This window comes from Procambarus clarkii, chromosome 71 (genome assembly GCF_040958095.1).
Source record: "Procambarus clarkii isolate CNS0578487 chromosome 71, FALCON_Pclarkii_2.0, whole genome shotgun sequence".
Classification (NCBI taxonomy): domain Eukaryota; kingdom Metazoa; phylum Arthropoda; class Malacostraca; order Decapoda; family Cambaridae; genus Procambarus; species Procambarus clarkii.
Genome location: NC_091220.1, coordinates 23650842 through 23670890, shown reverse-complemented (window position 1 = coordinate 23670890; position 20049 = coordinate 23650842).

Here is a 20049-nt window from a genome sequence, read left to right as displayed (position 1 = left end):
GTGACGTAGTGTGATGTGTTCAATATGTGACATGGTATGATGTATTCACTACGTGATGTAGTGTGATGTGTTCAATATGTGACTTAGAATGTTGTGTTCAATATGTGACATAGTGTGATGTGTTCAATATGTGACGTAGTGTGATGTGTTCAATACGTGACATAGTGTGATGTGTTCAATAAGTGACATAGTGTGATGTGTTAAATATGTGACGTAGTGTGATGTGTTCAATATGTGACGTAGTGTGATATGTTCACTACGTGATGTAGTGTGATGTGTTCAATATGTGATGTGTTCAATACGTGATGTAGTGTGAGGTGTTCAATACATGACGTGTGATGTGTTCAATATGCGACGTAGTGTGATGTGTTCAATATGTGACGTAGTGTGATGTGTTCAATACGTGATGTAGTATTATGTGTTCAATACGTGACGTAGTGTGATGTGTTCACTACGTGATGTGTTCAATATGTGACGTAGTGTGATGTGTTCAGTATGTGACGTAGTGTGATGTGTTAAATATGTGACATAGTGTGATGTGTTCAATACGTGACGTAGTGTGATATGTTCACTACGTGATGTAGTGTGATGTGTTCAATATGTGATGTGTTCAATACATGACGTAGTGTGATGTGTTCACTACGTGATGTAGTGGGATGTGTTCAATATGTGATGTGTTCAATATGTGATGTAGTGTTATGTGTTCAATACATTACGTAGTGTGATGTGTTTAATATGTGATGTGTTCAGTATGTGACGTAGTGTGATGTGTTCAATATGTGACGTGTTCAGTATGTGACGTAGTGTGATGTGTTCAGTATGTGACCTAGTGTGAGGTGTTCAAGAGGTGACGTTGTGTGAGGTATTCAATATGTGACATAGTGTGAGGTATTCAACATGTGACTTATTGTGATGTGTTCAATATGTGACGTAGTGTGAAGTGTTCAATATGTGACGTAGTGTGATGTGTTCAATATGTGACGTAGTGTGATGTGTTCAGTATGTGACGTAGTGTGATGTGTTCAGTATGTGACGTAGTGTGAGGTGTTCAAGAGGTGACGTAGTGTGAGGTATTCAATATGTGACATAGTGTGATGTGTTCAATATGTGACATAGTGTGAGGTGTTCAATATGTGACGTATTGTGAGATGTCATAAATGTGCAGTATTGAGTGATACCATAAATGTGTTATGTTGTGTGTCTCTCTATGGGAACTCTAATATGTAACACCTTAACAACTAAGTAATTTGCTTCCTCATATACATAGTGAATAATGTAGCAGAATATATGTAATGTGTTGTGTACAGTAAGATTATTATTTAGAGTGCATATTTCTTGTGAATAATGTCACTTTAATTGTTGAACCTTTATTGTTTCTTAGGCAGGCTGGGGAACTTTGACATCGTTAGTGCTATGTATTCTATTATAAAATAATAATATTCTATTTTGTTACACCATAAATGTGATGTGCTCTGTGACATGAGTGTTTATAATGTTAGGGTGTATAGGTGTGTCTCTTACCGTTATTATCTGTATTGTTGACGTTTGCTCCAGCGTCGAGGAGGACCTTCACAGTGTTGTCGTGACCACCTTCGGCTGCCCAGTAAAGGGCTGTCTTGCCTGTCAACAGATTACAGAATTGTTATTATACATAAACTATCACGATTCTAGAGGTTTCTCTAAAGTGTTGAAATAAACCGTCCTTGATGAACAACTTTTATACCACTGAAGTGGTATACAAACTCTAAATATTATGCAAATTGATTTTCCATTGTAAGTTTAATAGTGGATAACTGTGTTAAAATATGTTCAGAATAGATCACCACTAAAGATATCCAACATCCCACCGGTTCTTATTTGATAACTTATTTCATATAAGGATAGAGCTAAAGGTGGTATAATTATGTAAATCAATTAAAAACATTATTTGAAAATGGTAGTGTATATATATATATATACATATATATATATGTATATATATATATATATATATATATATATATATATATATATATATATATATATATATATATGCAAACAAACCTGAATGGTCCCCAGGACTATATACAACTGAAAACTCACACCCCAGAAGTGACTCGAACCCATACTGCCAGGAGCAACGCAACTGGTATGTACAGGGACGCCTTAATCCGCTTGACCATCACGACCGGACAAAAGGAAGTGATAACCTAAGCTATTTGAACCACTTCCCCGCCGGCACTCGGATAGTAATCTTCGGCATAGCATTTTATCAAATCACCTCATTCTTTGGGGCAACACGTGAGGAACACAAATGCAAACAAGCCTGAATGGTCCCCAGGACTATATACAACTGAAAACTCACACCCCAGAAGTGAGTCGAACCCATACTGCCAGGAGCAACGCAACTGGTATGTACAGGGACGCCTTAATTCGCTTGACCATCACGACCGGACAAAAGGAAGTGATAGCCTAAGCTATTTGAACCACTTCCCTGCCGGAACTCGGATAGTAATCTTGGGCATAGCATTTTATCAAATCACCTCATTCTTTGGGGCAACACGTGAGGAACACAAATGCAAACAAGCCTGAATGGTCCCCAGGACTATATACAACTGAAAACTCACACCCCAGAAGTGACTCGAGCCCATACTGCCAGGAGCAACGCAACTGGTATGATTAAGGCGTCCCTGTACATACCAGTTGCGTTGCTCCTGGCAAGTCTTTGAAAATGTAATAAGTTTTACGAAACGCGCTCAAGTGTCGCCTCAGACTAGAAATAAAAATGAATTTTGGAGAATTGATTTTTAAATTACCTCCAACAGTGAAAAGAAATGTACGAAAGATTGAGAAAATTCGTGTTAGAATTATTAATCTTACTTTTTCGGTCATATTTAATAATATATATATATTATATATATATATTGCTATTTGTTGCTATTTGACGATACTTGATGGAGGAAAGAGAAACATTGTTGACATCATCAGTTAAGAAAGATAACCTTTATCATTGTTAAAGATACACTAAACCTAAACCCCACAATTCGTATTTTACATTGCTAGCTATATGTACAAATAACAAGATGTTATCTTCGCCAATTAATATTATTGGAGTTTATGATATCATGCTTCACACTAGCTGATATCTAACTATACTGACTTGAGAGGAGGGCAATATTTTGTTATCATTGTCAGATAAGCAAGATGATCACTGAGGATATCCTTCATCAACCAAGTTGTTATATGATAACACATGCTGGAGACAAGGAAAACAAGGAGTTGACATTGTTAGTTAAACAAAATTACTAATAAAGATATTATGCATCCCACCCGTTGTTATCTGAGCAAAACGACTTGAGACTGAAGCAAACATGTGTTAAGTATGTAATTAAAACATCATTACATAATTCTTGAATCTCAATATTGTTAGCTGACCATTAGATATTGAGACAAAAGCAGGAGAGTTTCACTATTTTCAGTTATATATGAAGTACATATTTCTACATAGCACCAGTCACTATACTAACCTGCAACTAGAGCATCAAGGAGTTGTAATTGTTGCACTTTCATTTATATGAATTAATGAAACTCCAGAAGACATATTGCCCGTATTCATTCATACTAAAAAAAACTTATGTATTGTGACGGGTTGTGGTATCACAGCTATACTGAACCAAGATGGTATTGCTCTCCCTCAAATAAATAAAAAAAAATCTGCTATTGGCCTTGCAGTGTGTAAGTCGCAAGTGGAAACAAATGAAAATCATCAAATAAATAATTAAACAATTTACTGAAATATTAATGAACATAAATGCCCCTGAAAATACTTGGCTATCATGTAATGCAAAGGTAAACAGGTTAATATGATATCAATACAAAAATAATCTATAAGCAATAAATAAAAACATAAAGATATACTGGTTTACTGAAGACAGCTACCATACCACCATGGCATCAGTCACACGGCGTTGGCTGGAGGTGGACGACGGATGAGAGACACCAAGGTGATCCTAGAGCACTAAGGGAGAGACTGGCTCTCCAGGGAGGCAGCGCCCTTTATATAGTCCAGCGGTGATGACTCCTCCAGTGTCACCACAAGGTGGACATCTGGTCAACTAGCAAACTGCTCGTTGTGGCTGGCGGTGCCTTTGTGTTGAGCTGCACTACTGTCAGTTGAAGGCGGCTAACTGCTTGTTTGTGGGGGGCAAACAATCGGTTAGCAGAGGCGCCGGGCTTGCCTCTGAGTCGTACCAGGCCGTGCCAGGCCGTGCCAGGCCCTTGGGGGTATGGAGAGGTGGCAGGACTGATGACTCATCTGGGCTGATGTAGATGTAGACTTCCAGTGCAGAGGCATTGAAGGTGAAGGGAAAAGGCAGTTTCACTGCTATGCAGGGGATTCATGTGACAGCTCCTCCCCGAAGCCTTTTCCTAATGCCTGAGATTTCGATGCTGGAAGGAGTGTGGGAGCGGAAGGTTCCACTTCATGAACACGTGATAGTGCGTCCGCAACTATGTTGTCTGATCATTTGATGAAGATCTGGACGTTGTGGTTTTGTAAGTACAAGGCCCAACGAAGTAGATGCTGGTTGGAGAATTGGGCTTGTTGTAGAAAACGAAGAGGATTATGATCCTAATAGATGGTGATGGGTTGGTGTGCTTGAAGGTAAGGTTCATATCGTTGAAAGCATAGGACGATGGCGAGTTGCTCCTTCTCTAGAGTGCTGTAGTTTTGTTGGTGAGGCTACAGCTTATAGCTGTAGTAGCTGACTGGTAGGACTTCTCCCTCTCTTTGCTGCATCAGGACACCCCCAATGCCGGTGCTGCTGGCATCAACATTAAGGATGAAGGGTTGTTTCACATCTGGAGTGGAGAGAATAGGGTTAGTACACAGCAAAGTTTTCAATTGTTCGAAGGCAATGGATTGTGAGTTGGTCGAAATGTTTTTCCTTTTAGGGTTCGTTAGATCTATTAAAGGTGTGGCAACTATGCTGAAGTTCTTTTAGAACCTACGGTAGTAAGACGCTAGTTCCAAGAATCTCATAAATTGTTTACAAGAAGTGGGCTGTGGATATTTTTGGATGGCTTGAAGATGTATGTCTAAAGGTGCTAAGCTTCCACTGCCTATAACATGACCAAAGTGTTGTACTTTACCTTTAGTAAACGTGGAGTTGCCCAAATTAATGGTGAGATCAGCCTGGAGAAGCTTGTAGAATAATCGTTGTAGTCGGTCTAGATGTTCTTCCCACGAGTTGGTTGCTACAACGATGTCGTCCAGGTAGGCATAGGTGTTGTCAAGATCTTGAATGACGAGGTTCACAGCTCGCTGGAAAGTAACTGGGGCATTGCAAAGTCCAAAAGGCAACCGTCCATACCTAAAACGGACAAAAGGAGTGATAAAGGCTGAGATATCCTTAGCACGCTCAGAAAGTTTGATTTGATAGTAGCCCCTTTAAGAGATCTACTTGGGACAAAAAGAGAGCATTACCTATTGCATCTAAGGTGTCGTCGATGCGAGGTAAAGGATAAGAGTCCTTGACGGTAACTGCATTTATCTTCCTATAATCGGTGCACAACCTCTCCGTAGGGTGCAGTCGCACCTCCACAGATCTCCAGTATCAGATAATGATACTGGTAATGGCTCCAAAGGGCCACCACTTACGGGCTATTCATGCCCGGGCCACCTTTTGGGTGGCTTAATCTTCATCAATCAATTTACCTTGCCAATATGGTTTGGGAACCAGTATGCATAGTGAAGCCCAAGGAGACTCACAAGGAGTAGCTAATCAACTGCTGAGGAGGTACTTTACTTCTGTGAACATGGCTTCTCTCTTCTGTAGACTGATGCAGTAGTAAGGTTGACTGATGGGCATCGTATCAGGAAGCAGCTGGATATCATGTTGCACTAAATTACATTCCATTTGAGTGTCCTGAAACAGTTTTTTATGCATAGACCTTAATTTAATTAAAGGAACACTATTGTTAGAATGTTCTAGGTATTTGGGAAGATCTTTTAAAATCTCACTGTTAGACTTTATGGTCTTGATGTTATTTTTGCCATCGGATGGAGAGGTAGCATGGTATGCATCACTGTTGGGATACATCTCGGTAAAAACAGATACAGATAATAACACTGGTGGCGGATTACCTTGATAACTCTTGAGCAGGTTGACGTGGCAGAGTTGTGTCCTGCAACGCCGGTCCGGAGTGTAGAATGTAGTTGTTGTTGTTCTTGCATTCTTTGATGCGATAAGGTCCTGAAAATTTACTTTTAAATGGAGAGGTTGGGATAGAAAAATAGGCTAGAACGACGTCTCCTACATTAAACTTTTTTACCTTAGTGTTCTTGTCAAAGTGTGCTTTCATCTTATGTTGGGAGATCAGTAAATTATCACTAGCAAACTTATGTAATTGTTTATGTCTCAAGTTTTTAGGAACTGAGGCACATTAAGGGAATCACTGAAGGTGGTTGACGTCAAGGAATCTTTAAAAGCTTTAAGAGGACCACGACACTTACGGCCGTAGAGAATCTCATAAGGAGATACTCCAAGGGACTCATTAGGGAGACTTCTGATAATACACTTAAGGAGATCTAATTGCTTATCCCAATCCTTCTCAGTATCAATACAAAAATTATTTAACAAAGACTTCATGGTTTGATAGCTACGTTCCAGAGATCCCAGTGAAGCAGGATGATATGGACTAGACAAGACTTGGGGTGATGTTAAATTCTTGAAGGGTTCTCTTAAACAATTCATTGGTGAAATTAGTTCCACAGTCACTTTGTATCTCCTTCGGGAAACCATACTGAGTGAAGATCTTCAACAGATGCTTGACAACTGTAGCAACCGTAATGTTCTCAACGGAAACTGCTATTGGGAACCTGGTTGTAGGACACATTATAGTGATGATGTACATGTTGCCTGCGTGGGTTTTTGGTAAGAGCCAAACGCAGTCGATTACTAACCTGGTAAAAGGTTCAGAAGGCACAGAAATAGGAATAAGTGGTGCTTTGGGAATGCCTACATTTGGTTTTCCTGCCATTTGGCAGGTATGTCAATTGGTAGCATAGGTCTTGACATCTCATGCCATGACTGGCCAAAAATAGTCTTGTAAAAGGGCATTATAAGTTTTATAGATCCCATATTGAGACATTAGGCCATGAGCTAAAGATATATCTTTTCTTAATCATGTTGGAACCACTAGTTGATTCACGTCAGCCCAATCATCCTCTGCCTTAAGCTTACTGGGTCTGTATCTACGATACAATAATTGGGTAGTGTCTATATAAAATCCTGTAATGACATCGGTCTTAATCTGTGCTTGATAGAAAAGAGGAGTTAGTGACAAATCCGCTTGTTGTAACTTACGGAACTCCAACTGGTTGAGATTAGGAGGGAGGCTTCGCACGTCGTGAGGGACAGCTGCTGCTACTTGTTGTGGTTGATCGGCTTGAGCACGGGTAGTCATTAGAACAGGCTGGGAGATGTCTGCTGATTCTTCTGTCACGGTTACCTCTTCTTCTGCTGCAAAAGTCATAGTGGGATCTTCTTCCGTGGCTGAGTCACATACCTGGGGTTTGTCGCAGATGATCAAATTGGTGGAATCTTGCTAGTTGGCCAAGTCGTTGGCCAGGAAAAGTGGAATTCCTGGCATGGGGAAAGGTTTCTCCCGAATAGCAACTTGGACCTTTCCACAAATGAATGGACACCACAGGTAGACTGTGGCGAGCGGGTATGGTGCAGTTGCAGTGAGGTCAGTGATCAGGAGAGTTTCTCCAGTGTAGGTGACTTAAGTTGCAGCGGCTTTTAGTAGAATAGACTGCTGCGAAGCTGTGTCCCTCAAGATGCGTATTTTGCTTTTACCCTCGAAATCTTCACCATTGGCTGACACAGTTCCTGGATACACATGTCTGTCAAATAAAGCAAGATCACTAACAGGAACATTTACATGTAGTACAGGCTTGGTAGGCTTAGTGGGTGGATGCTTTGGCTTAGGTGAAACTGTACTAGTTTCACTAGTACACTGTAGGATTTGGACACTGGTCAATAAGATGTCTATATGTTCTACAGTAACGACAGTAAAGTGTATAGTTAGTGTCTTTACGACTTATTTTAAGTGAAGCTTGACTGGACCAAGATGGTTTACTGTAACCTGAGTCATAAGATTTATGAATTAAACTGTAAGTATCAGCTAACTGTGCACCTTTACTGAGGTTCGTCTCTCCCTTATCTGCAAGATATAGCCATAGGGGTTTGGTACTCTGCGGGTAAACTCTCCCATCAGTATTAAATTGATAAGTTCTTGGAATGTGGTCACCAGAGCTGGTTCTAACCATTTAAAAAAATACCTGGTTTTGGTCTGCACATTGTGACGGTAACGTGTTGGTGTTCGCCTGTTTCAAAAGCTAGGGGTATGGCCTCGTCACATATAGAAACAAAAAAAGAGAAAATCTGGAACTTCGTCTGTGGTAAGGTAATGGGAAGACACACAAAACACAAGTAAATTTAACAATGAGATTTTAATTACGTTAGAAAAGCAAAACATGAATAAAATGGACATAAAATTCGTATCATAAAATCAATCAATCAAAATAATAAGAATAATCAAATGACAAAATGAAAAGTTACGTTAAGACAAGTGAGTAATAACAAGTGAACAATATACAATCAGATATATAGGTGCAGGAATATTGGCTTTAAGCTGCCACCTCTCTTAGTACACGTAAGCCAGAGCTTAGTCTACCAACGAGACGTGTTAACTTGTTGAAAGCACTGGATATTCTGAGGTCTCTAGGTCGTGGTGGCCCCAGATATCAGGTAGTGTGGTGGGTAGGGAGCAGGTGCGACTGACCACTGGCCAATCAGCGATGAGCAGGCGACGGACAGGTAGTTTGGTGGTTCGAGTGGTGGGGGGAGCAGGTGTTCCTGGTGCTGAATACGTTTGCTCTCTGGCAAACCTTGGTGTTGTATTTGTTGGATATTTCTTCCATATTAGTTGTATAGGGAAGTATAGCGACGAACTTAGGAGGGAAGAGCAGGCTCAATCTCTCTTGAAGGAGATTATCGTCACAACTCTCCCCCGAAGCCTGCGGTTCTGGAAGAAGTACGTCGTTATGTGATGGAGTAATAGATGGAGTCGCTTCTACTTCATAAACTCTGGAGAGTGCATCACTTATAATGTTGTCAGAACCCTTGATATAGCGGATCTCCAGGTTGAAATCTTGTAAATACAAAGCCCATCGTAGAAGACGCTGGTTAGTGAATTGGGCTTGATGTAGGAAGCGGAGAGGGTTGTGGTCTGAGAAGATGGTTGTAGACCTGGCGCCTTGTAGGTACGGAGCGAAGTGTTGGAGGTTCAGGACGATGGATAGTAGATCCTTTTCAATAGTGCTGTAGTTCCTCTGGTGTGGTTTCAATTTGTAGCTGTAGTAGCTGACAGGTAGAACCTCTTCGCCTCGTTGTTGCATCAGGACACCACCAACGCCGGTACCACTGGCGTCGACATGAAGGACGAAAGGCTTGGTGATATCTGGCGAGGCGAGAATGGGATTAGAACAGAGGAGGAATTTGAGTTGTTCGAAAGCAACGGTTTGCTGCATGGTCCAATTGTACCGTTGCTTGGGACTGGTTAATAGGATTAGAGGTGTGGCGACTGTACTGAAATTTCTCACAAACCTACGGTAGTAGGAGGAAAGACCAAGGAAGCGCAGGAGCTGCTTCCTGGTGGTAGGCTGTGGATACTGCTGGATGGCTTGAGTGTGTGAGTCTAACGGAGCTAGGCTGCCACTCCCAATAACATGACCCAGATAACGCACTTTACCTTTCGCGAAGGTGGACTTGCCCAGGTTGATGGTGAGGCCGGCTGTCAGGAGCTTGGAGAACAGACGTCGCAGCTGGAGCTGATGTTCACTCCAGGTGTTAGATGCTACGACGATATCATCCAGGTAGGCGTATGTGTTATCCAAGCCCTGGATGACACGGTTGACAGCTCTCTGAAAGGTGGCCGGGGCATTACATAGTCCGAAAGGAAGGCGTTCATATCTGAAAAGTCCAAAAGGAGTGATAAAGGCAGATATCTCTTTAGCTCGCTCCGTTAGACACACTTGATAGTACCCCTTCAGCAAGTCCACTTGGGACAAGTACTGGGCATTACCAATGGCGTCAAGGATGTCATCTATTCTAGGCAAGGGGTAAGCATCCTTGACTGTTACGTTATTTAGTTTACGATAGTCAATACATAACCGCACCTTACCTTGGGGTTTGGGCACCAAGATACAGGGTGAGGCCCAGGGGGACTCACAAGGTGTAGCCAGTCCATGATCCAAGAGGTACTGCACCTCAGCACGCATGACTTCCTTCTTGCTCGGGCTGATTCGGTAGAAGGGTGGACGAATCGGCCGGGTGTCGGGGAGCAGTTGGATGTCGTGCTGGGTAACATTACACTCTTGGGGGTCATCTCGGAACAACTCCTGATGTTCTCTGAAGATCTTGACTAGAGGTGCACTATGATTATCCTGAAAGTATTTGGGAAGATCATTAAGGATTTCGGAATTAGAAAGTGCTGACTCCTTGTCAGTGCTTTCGGGAGGAGAAGCTGGGAAGGTCTCACTGTGGATGTAGGGTTCTGTGAAGGTAGAATAGTTGATCATGACAGTGGGAGGAGTACCATTATACAGCTTCAGGAGGTTGACGTGGCACAGCTGGGTCTTCTGCCGCCTATCTGGAGTCTCGAGCACGTAGTTATGGTTGTTTCGGCACTCCTTGACGCGGTAGGGTCCTGAAAACCTGTTTTGTAAAGGAAAACCTGGGATAGGGAAGTATGCTAGCACGAAGTCTCGCGGCTTAAATTTTCTTACTTTGCTGGTCTGGTCGTAATGAGTCTTCATCCTCTCCTGGGCTTTCAATAGATTATCATGGGCAAAACGGTGGACTCTCTCTAGAATGTGTTGAAGGTTTTGAAGAAACTGGGGCACATTCTGATGCTCACTGAAGGTGGCATCTCGGAGAGAGTCTTTGAAAGCCTTAAGGGGAGTACGGCACTTACGGCCGTAGAGCATCTCATAAGGAGATACTCCTAGGGACTCATTGGGAAGACTTCTGTAAATGCACATTATCATGTCAATTTGCTTATCCCAATCCTTAGAGGTTTCACTACAAAACTTTTTCAAGAGTGCTTTGATAGTCTGATGACTACGCTCAAGAGAACCCTGTGAAGCAGGATGATAGGGGCTGGACAATACCTGTTTGATGTTGAACTCCTCCAGTGTCCTTTTGAAGAGATCACTGGTGAAGTTGGTACCACAGTCGCTCTGAATCTCCCTGGGAAATCCGTATTGAGTGAAGATCTTCAATAGATGCTTTACAACCGTAGTAGCCGTGATGTTCTTCACTGGAACTGTTATGGGAAATCTGGTGGTAGGACACAGGATGGTTAAGATATAGGCGTTACCTGAACTGGTCCGAGGTAAAGGACCAACACAGTCTATGATAAGTCTGTGGAAAGGTTCCGCAGGCACCTGTATGGGAATCAGTGGCGCTCTGGGAATGGAGATGTTCGGTTTGCCTGCCATCTGACATGTATGACACTGTTTTACGTACTGTTTGACGCTATTTACCATACCTGGCCAGTAGTGGTCTTGACGAATCCCATGGTAAGTTTTGTTGAATCCGTAGTGAGAGAGTGCTCCGTGGGCCAGGTGTAGAATAGTGGGCCGTAGGCTGGTAGGAATCACAAGTTGTTCGATGTTGGCCCAATCGTCCTCCTCCTTCAGTTTACTGGGTCTATATCTGCGGTAGAGCAAGTCATTCTCTAGGAAGAACCCAGGAATACTGTTGGGTTGAGTCTCAGCCTGGAAAAACAATGGTGTTAAGGTAAGATCTTCCCTCTGCAACTTACGGAACTCCAACTTGGTCAGATTCGGGGGTAGTTTCTGAGGGTCTTGAGGGACAGCGGTAACAGTAGAGTCAGCTGGCTGTGGACGTGCGGCTTGTGCACGGGTGGTCACTAGAACCGGAGGAGAAACTTCATCACTCTCTTGAACCTCTGCTGGAACATACTCTAGTATAGGGTTAATTGGCACAGAGGTACACACCTGGGGTTTGTCCATGACGATCAGGTTGGTCGGTTGCAGGTCTTCTGCCAAGTCGTTGCCTAGGAGAAGTTGCACTCCAGGCATGGGAAAAGGCTTTTCCCTGACGGCGACTTGGACTTCTCCGTTAACTTAGGGACAATCCAGGTGGACTCTGGCGAGAGGGTAAGGAGTGGTAGCAGTGAGGTGAGTGATGAAGACAGTTTCTCCGGTGTAGGCGATGTTGGGCACAGCCGACTTCAAGATGATCGATTGAAGAGCCGCTGTGTCCCTCAAGATCTTCAATTTGAAACGTCCCTCCGGATTTGAACCGTTGGCAGAGACAGTTCCAGTATACAGGTGGTTACTGAAAAGAGAAAGATCATTAACATTAACACCAACATTCATCACAGGCTTACCGGACTTAGGAGGAGTTGGTTTGGGTTTCTGTGTGTCAGTGGTTCCTTTGTATTGAGACTTACCACACTTGTCTATGGTATGTCCATAGAGTCTACAATACTTGCAGTACAATTGCGAGCCAGCTTGATCGGTACTCGCCTTCTCGTAACTGTACCACGACTTCTTACTGGAGGATGGTTCGGGTGTCAGCCGGTGGATGAGGCTGTAAGTGTCAGCCGACTTTGCACACTTCAGGTAGTTGGTTTCTTCTTTATCTGCTAAGTATAGACGGACAGGAGGCGGCACACGCCTCAAGAATTCTTCAACTAGCATCAGGTTGACGAGTTCTGTAAAAGTAGAGACATGTGCTGCTTCCAGCCATTTCATAAAATATCTCCGTTTTGTGTTAGCAAACTCGAGGAAGGTAGTGGTACTTGCCTTCAGGTGGTCACGGAATTTCCTTCTATAACTTTCTGTGGAGAGGAGGTAGGCGTCCAACACTGCTTGTTTCAGAGTCTGGTAGTCGTTCTCAGACGCCAACGTACTGAGTGTGACTGCCGCTCTACCTGTAAGATGGACTCTGAGAAGTGTGGCCCATTGGTCGACAGGCCAACTGAGTTGATTAGCAAGGGTTTCAAAGGTGGTGAAAAACACATCAACTTCTGCTTCTACAAAGGATGGCATTAACTTACTTGCATGTGATATATTAAAACTGATGGGAAGATTGGCAGTAGCTTGCTGGCGTTGAGCGAGGTGTGAAGTTTCCAACGCGAATTCTTGTTGACGACACTCTAGAGCCAGAGTCTCTTGTTGTTTGTCATGTTCGCGTTGCATCTCCAACTCGCGTTGTTTGGTTTCAAGCTGTACTCGTTCCCGCTCCTGGAGCATTGCAACCTCACGTTCCTGGAGGGCGAGTTCACGTTCGTGCTCTTCTTTCTTCAAGGCAGTTTCACGTTCCTTGAGTGCGAGTTCACGTTCCTGTTCTTCTTTCTTCAAGGCAAGTTCACGTTCCTTGAGGGCGAGTTCACGTTCCTTGAGGGCGATTTCTCGTTCGTGTTCTTCCTTCCTCAAGGCAGCCTCACGTTCTTGTTCTTCCTTTCGTGTGGCAGCTGCTTCCCTTTGCTGCTCACGTTCAATCTTGGCCAGCTCTAGTTTGAGTTTCATCGTCGCCAAATCAGTTTTATCTGCAATATAGTAAGTTTCATGAGTTTCAGAGTCTATCTTACCTTGCTCTAAGAAATGATCCAGCAACAGGTTGTGTATTTCACTCTTGTTGGCTTGGTAGGGAACTGTTAGTTGATACTCATGTGCAAGAGTTCTCTTGGCATGACTTAAAGTCCCTATTGCACTTGCTGGATCTGCACGGAAAGCTTGGAGACGAAACATGGTGAAATTAGCAAATAAATGTACAACGAATATACCGTTATATAGTGAATGTCAGAAACAGGACAACGTGGCAACTGGTACCTACCCTGTGGGATCTTTAACAATTAAAGTTAAATACAAGATGTTAAATGATTAATTTAAATCAAAGGCGCACGAAATCTTGTACCCGGTACTTATGTAAGAGGATAAGGGCAAGAAAGTCCTACTAAACAAATGAAACAGAGTTTCGAAAACAAATGAAACAGTTAATTGCCTCGAAAGTAAAATTGGTAGTCCAAGGATGTAGGCATACCTTGCGGAGTCTCTATAGGACATACGCAAGTTTTTCCTACTGAAATTAATATGATACTTAAAGAATTAGCTAACTTTTGTGCTCTGAAAAAGTAAGCTAATTCCCTACCGTTGTATGTATCATCATCTCTGACTGACGTGTAGGGGTGCGAGGTGTCAACTGGTGATGAGAACTGCTGCTGAGGTCCCAATTCAGCAACTAAAGTTCGAGCTAGAGGAACTATGGGCCTCTTTGTCCTCCTACAGTCAGATTGCAGAAGATTAGGTGCACTTGACCCGGGGCAGACCACAGTACCAGGGTACCAATATGATGATCTGTCAAAAATGAGAAATATCCAAGGGACAAAGATGGTAAACACGAGTAATAACACGGAGGGAGAGATGACCAATTAAGAGTATGACTGCAGCCTACAGTCACCACGTAATCCAAAGTTGTCTCACCTTCACTATATGCTACTCTCGTAATGCACAATACACTTCGCACCATATAAAAAATGAAATTGAATATGAAAAATAGTAAAAGCTACGTTACCAAAGTTAAATACGCTTTCCATAAATTACTACTTGGCACCAGTACCTGAGTGAAGCTCCCGGACAGGCCCCCACTTAATATGTGACGGTAACGTGTTGGTGTTCGGCTGTTTCAAAAGCTAGGGGTATGGCCTCGTCACATATAGAAACAAAAAAAGAGAAAATCTGGAACTTCGTCTGTGGTAAGGTAATGGGAAGACACACAAAACACAAGTAAATTTAACAATGAGATTTTAATTACGTTAGAAAAGCAAAACATGAATAAAATGGACATAAAATTCGTATCATAAAATCAATCAATCAAAATAATAAGAATAATCAAATGACAAAATGAAAAGTTACTTTAAGACAAGTGAGTAATAACAAGTGAACAATATACAATCAGATATATAGGTGCAGGAATATTGGCTTTAAGCTGCCACCTCTCTTAGTACACGTAAGCCAGAGCTTAGTCTACCAACGAGACGTGTTAACTTGTTGAAAGCACTGGATATTCTGAGGTCTCTAGGTCGTGGTGGCCCCAGACATCAGGTAGTGTGGTGGGTAGGGAGCAGGTGCGACTGACCACTGGCCAATCAGCGATGAGCAGGCGACGGACAGGTAGTTTGGTGGTTCGAGTGGTGGGGGGAGCAGGTGTTCCTGGTGCTGAATACGTTTGCCCTCTGGCAAACCTTGGTGTTGTATTTGTTGGAGATTTTCTTCCATATTAGTTGTATAGGGATGTATAGCGACGAACTTAGGAGGGAAGAGCAGGCTCAATCTCTCTTGAAGGAGATTATCGTCACAACATACTGCACGTAGGTTTGAGCCTGAGTTTTTATATAGTCCCTGAAGCGTCGTCGGTAGCTCTCAGTGGAGAGTAGATAGGCGTCAAGGTCTTGCTTGAGTACATCGTAGTCAGTCTCGTTGGCAAGAGTACTGAGTGTTAAGGCAGCTCTTCCTGTAAATTGTGACCTGAGAAGTATAGACCATTGATTCCTAGGCCATTGTAACTGGGTGGCGAAGGCCTCGAATGACACAAAAAATTAATCTACCTCTGCCTCTACAAAAGGCGGCATCATATTAATACAATCTGTAAGCTTAAAACATACCGGTAAGTTGGCTTCTGCTTCATGGCGCTGAGAGAGGTGGGGACTTTCAAGTTCTAACTCCGGGAGCCGGAACTCTAGAGCGGTGTCTGATCTACCTTGTTCCAAGCGTAATGTGATTCCAACTCCATCCTCCTCTCGTTGTCTCTTGAGTTGATGCTCTTGAGCTAGGATTTCCAGTAGTTCTACTTCTCTTCCACGTTGCAGTTCAGCTTCTTGTTCTTGACGTTGACGTTGCAGTTCAGCTTCTTGTTCATGACGTTGACGTGGCAGTTCAGCTTCTTGTTCTTGACGTTGGCGTTACAGTTCAGCTTCTTGTTCTTGACGTTGACGTTGCAGTTCAGTTTCTTGTTCTTGACGCTGACGTTGCAGTTCAGCTTCTTGTTCTTGACGTTGACGTGGCAGTTCAGCTTCTTGTTCTTGACGTTGACGTTACAGTTCAGCTTCTTGTTCTTGACGTTGACGTTGCATTTCAGCTTCTTGTTCTTGACGTTGACGTGGCAGTTCAGCTTATTGTTCTTGACGTTGACGTTGCAGTTCAGCTTCTTGTTCTTGACAATGACGTGGCAGTTCAGCTTCTTGTTCTTGACATTGACGTTGCAGTTCAGCTTCTTGTTGCTGGATCCGGAGTCGTTCTTGTTCACGTGCACGTTCAAATTCAGTTTTTTGTTCGTAGAGCTGGAATTGTTCCTGTTCACGCGCACGTTGTATTTCAGCTTCCTGTTGTTGTTGCTGGCGTTGTTCTCGTTCACGTTCACGGGCTAATTCAGCCTCTTGTCGTCTCATCTCCCGTTTGCGTTCATCAGCAGCAGCTTCTAGTTGCGCTAACTAGATTTTTCGTTTCATGTGTGTGAGAGTGGTTTTATCAGCAACTCTATGTTGGTCCTGCTGCTCTGGAGTAATAAGATCATTGTCTGCAAGATGGTCAATAATCAGGTTATGAAGCTTAGCTTTGGTGAGTTGACCAGACCACACACTAGAAGGTGAAGGGACGACGACGCTTCGGTCCGTCCTGGACTATTCTCAAGTCGATTGAGAATGGTCCAGCGTTGGTGACCCCTTGGGGAGGAGTGATGTGGTATTTAGTAGTAAGGGTGATTAATTCTGCTCTAGTAGCACGAATTAATGTTTGGAGCTCCTCCTCCGGGTTAGCACGAAATGCGGCTAACCTAAACATATTGAATATTACATAAAAGCAAAATATCAATGGAAGAAAAATGCGAGTACCCTGCAGGGGAACCAATAAGTGAGGATTATTAGACTGTCTTGAAAGTGATGTGGCAATATGCACGAGAATGGTTGTTATATAACTGGCACCACTGTACGTAAGTAACTGTTCTGTAAGGCAACAATAAATTTACAAGATAAATAACTACACTATATATATTAATCTGAAATAAAACTAAGTCTTTGACTTTAGTAAGGACTTGGAGAAACAATATAAAGGAATGTTTCGAGTTAATAAAATATAAGCAGGATGTAAGGATGTGTGTACTCTGTACTCTAGTGACGATAAGGGCAAGAGTTGTCCTACTGGAATCTAGATAATTAACTGCAGAGTTACTGTTCCTTGTGCTCTGTAAAAGAATAGTAAACTCCCTACCTGAGCAGTTAATCAAGAACTTTGAACAAAGGCTTAGAGGTACAGGGAGTGTCACCACTGTGACCAGAACGGCTATACACGTCCCGAATGTATAACACAGTTCTGGATGCGAAAGGATCTCTAGTCCAATACTTCCTCCAAAGTTCGTAATACAAAGTGGAACATAATAGTTCGAAGACAAATCAAAGTACCTGATAAGTACCCGAGGGGGTGATCTGCCTGAGTGAGTCCTCTCTGTTGGGACAAAATCAATGTGGACAAAAAGATATAGCAATAGCTTAGAAGACTAACCAATCATTACGATCATGAATTTGCGCATAAAACATCACGTAATTAAAGTCAATCTATTAAACAGATCACAAATTGCTACACCTTTAAAGTAGATGTGTTCAGTTACCAGTATGTAAATCTCAAAATGAATTCTGAAAAAATGCAAAGTATAAAAGCCAAGTATAACAACTAAACACAACATTAAGCAAGGGTAACTAGGAGCAGCTCCTCAGACCAGCTCCTAGGACAGGCCCCCAAATTTATGTGACGGGTTGTGGTATCACAGCTATACTGGACCAAGATGGTATTGCTCTCCCTCACACAAATAAAAAAAATGCTGCTATTGGCCTTGCAGTGTGTAAGTCGCAAGTGGAAACAAATGAAAATCATCAATTAAAAAATTTACTGAAATAGTAATGAACATAAATGCCCCTGAAAATACTTGGCTATCCTGTAATGCAAAGGTGAACAAGTTAATATGACATTAATACAAAATAAACTATAAGCAATGAATAAAAGCATAAAGATATACTGGTGTACTGAAGACAGCTACCATACCACCATGGCATCAGTCACACGACGTTGGCTGGAGGTGGACGACGGGTGAGAGACACCAAGGTGATCCTAGAGCACTAAGGGAGAGACTGACTCTCCTTGGAGGCAGCGCCCTTTATATAGTCCGGTGGTGATGACTCCTCCAGTGTCACCACAAGGTGGACATCTGGTCAACTAGCAAACTGCTCGTTGTGGCTGGCGGTGCCTTTGTGTTGAGCTGCACCACTGCCAGTTGAAGGCGGCTAACTGCTTGTTTGTGGGGGGCAAACTACCTGTTAGCAGACGCGCCGGGCTTGCCTCCGAGTCGTACCAGGCCGTGTCCAGGCCGTGCCAGGCCGTGCCAGGCCCTGGAGGGTTTGGAGAGGTGGCAGGACTGTTGACTCATCTGGGCTGGTGTAGATGTATACTTCCAGTATAGAGGCATTGAAGGTGAAGGGAAAAGGCAGTTCCACTGCTGTGCAGGGGGATTCACGTGACAGTATATATATGTCTACCCGTCGCTTGCAACAATCCTGCAATTCAACGTCTATTATGTTGACTGGTAATCACTTCAATAACTCCTGTTTCCAAAACAATATTTATCTATGTATTTTCAGAATCTAAACTTGTCTAGTATGAATCAGAGTAACGACTCGTGATTTAAGATAAGAAAGCATTTGTTAGGATTTTTAAGTAGTTTACTATCATCTTCAGCCTTAAAATGTTAAATGTTCTTCATCATCTTCAGCCTTAACATGTTATGTGTTCTTCATCATGTTCAGCCTTAACATGTTATGTGTTCTTCATCATGTTCAGTTTTAACATGTTATGTGTTCTTCATCATGTTAAGTCTTAACATGTTATGCGTTCTTCATCATCTTCATCCTTAACATGTTATGCGTTCTTCATCATCTTCAGCCTTAAGTGTGTTGGAAAACCCGACACCATTTAATAATATTACATGCAATAGGCAGATAATATTGCTGCTGCCGTTGTATACACAAGTTAACCCATAGAAAATGTAGCATGTAGTGGAATTTCTTGTCAATAGAAAACGGGATATCATTGCCACATAGTACTATAAATTCACCAGCTATTCTGTTGGGAATTAATTTTAAATACAGTAGTCTTTGGACTTATTACATCCTAAAAACATCACATATGAATTAACTTATTAAATTAATTATTAGTATCAAAATGAAGTAAATGTGACCCTTCTATCACTTATTGACATCTGAACAAAGTGAGCCTGGAGCGTTAGTAGTGGTGAGGTCAGCCATTGTTAAGATGAGAGGCGCTGGGGAGCAAATTCAGCTCCTATAAATTTTCTTGGACCAAGTGTTATGGAGATCAAATTAGTGTTCTTCCATCATCAACACACTGTCAACATATACAAGGGAAGTGTCTTACTGAAACCCGTTTATCTAATCATTTCGGGCCAGTTAATGTTAGGTAGATATAGGGAGAACCGGTTAGCATGAGAAAGAGCCTCTAAATACAGGTAATAAAGCCTTGGCCCTTATCTTATATAATATACAGTGTTTTCTCTGATATAGCTGTCATATATTAGGATTCCGGCTTTACAGCTAGTGCCCTTTGACAGGAACAAGAAGAGGAAGCAAGAATCAGTCTTGGTACATCAGTTACTTGGGTGATGGAAGCTAACCTCTCACGAGGATAATTTGGTGCCTACATCCTAGTTATACCTGGTGGACTAAGCCTGCTGTACAATAAGATAAGGCACCCCAATTTTATATACTAATGTATGTAATTTAATACTGTAGTTTGATTGGCTGCATATATATAAATTTAATATACCCCCCCTCCCTAATATGTAAGGATCGATTTGTAAAAAATATTGCAGAAATACAGTCCACTTAACATCATACAAATTGCTATCG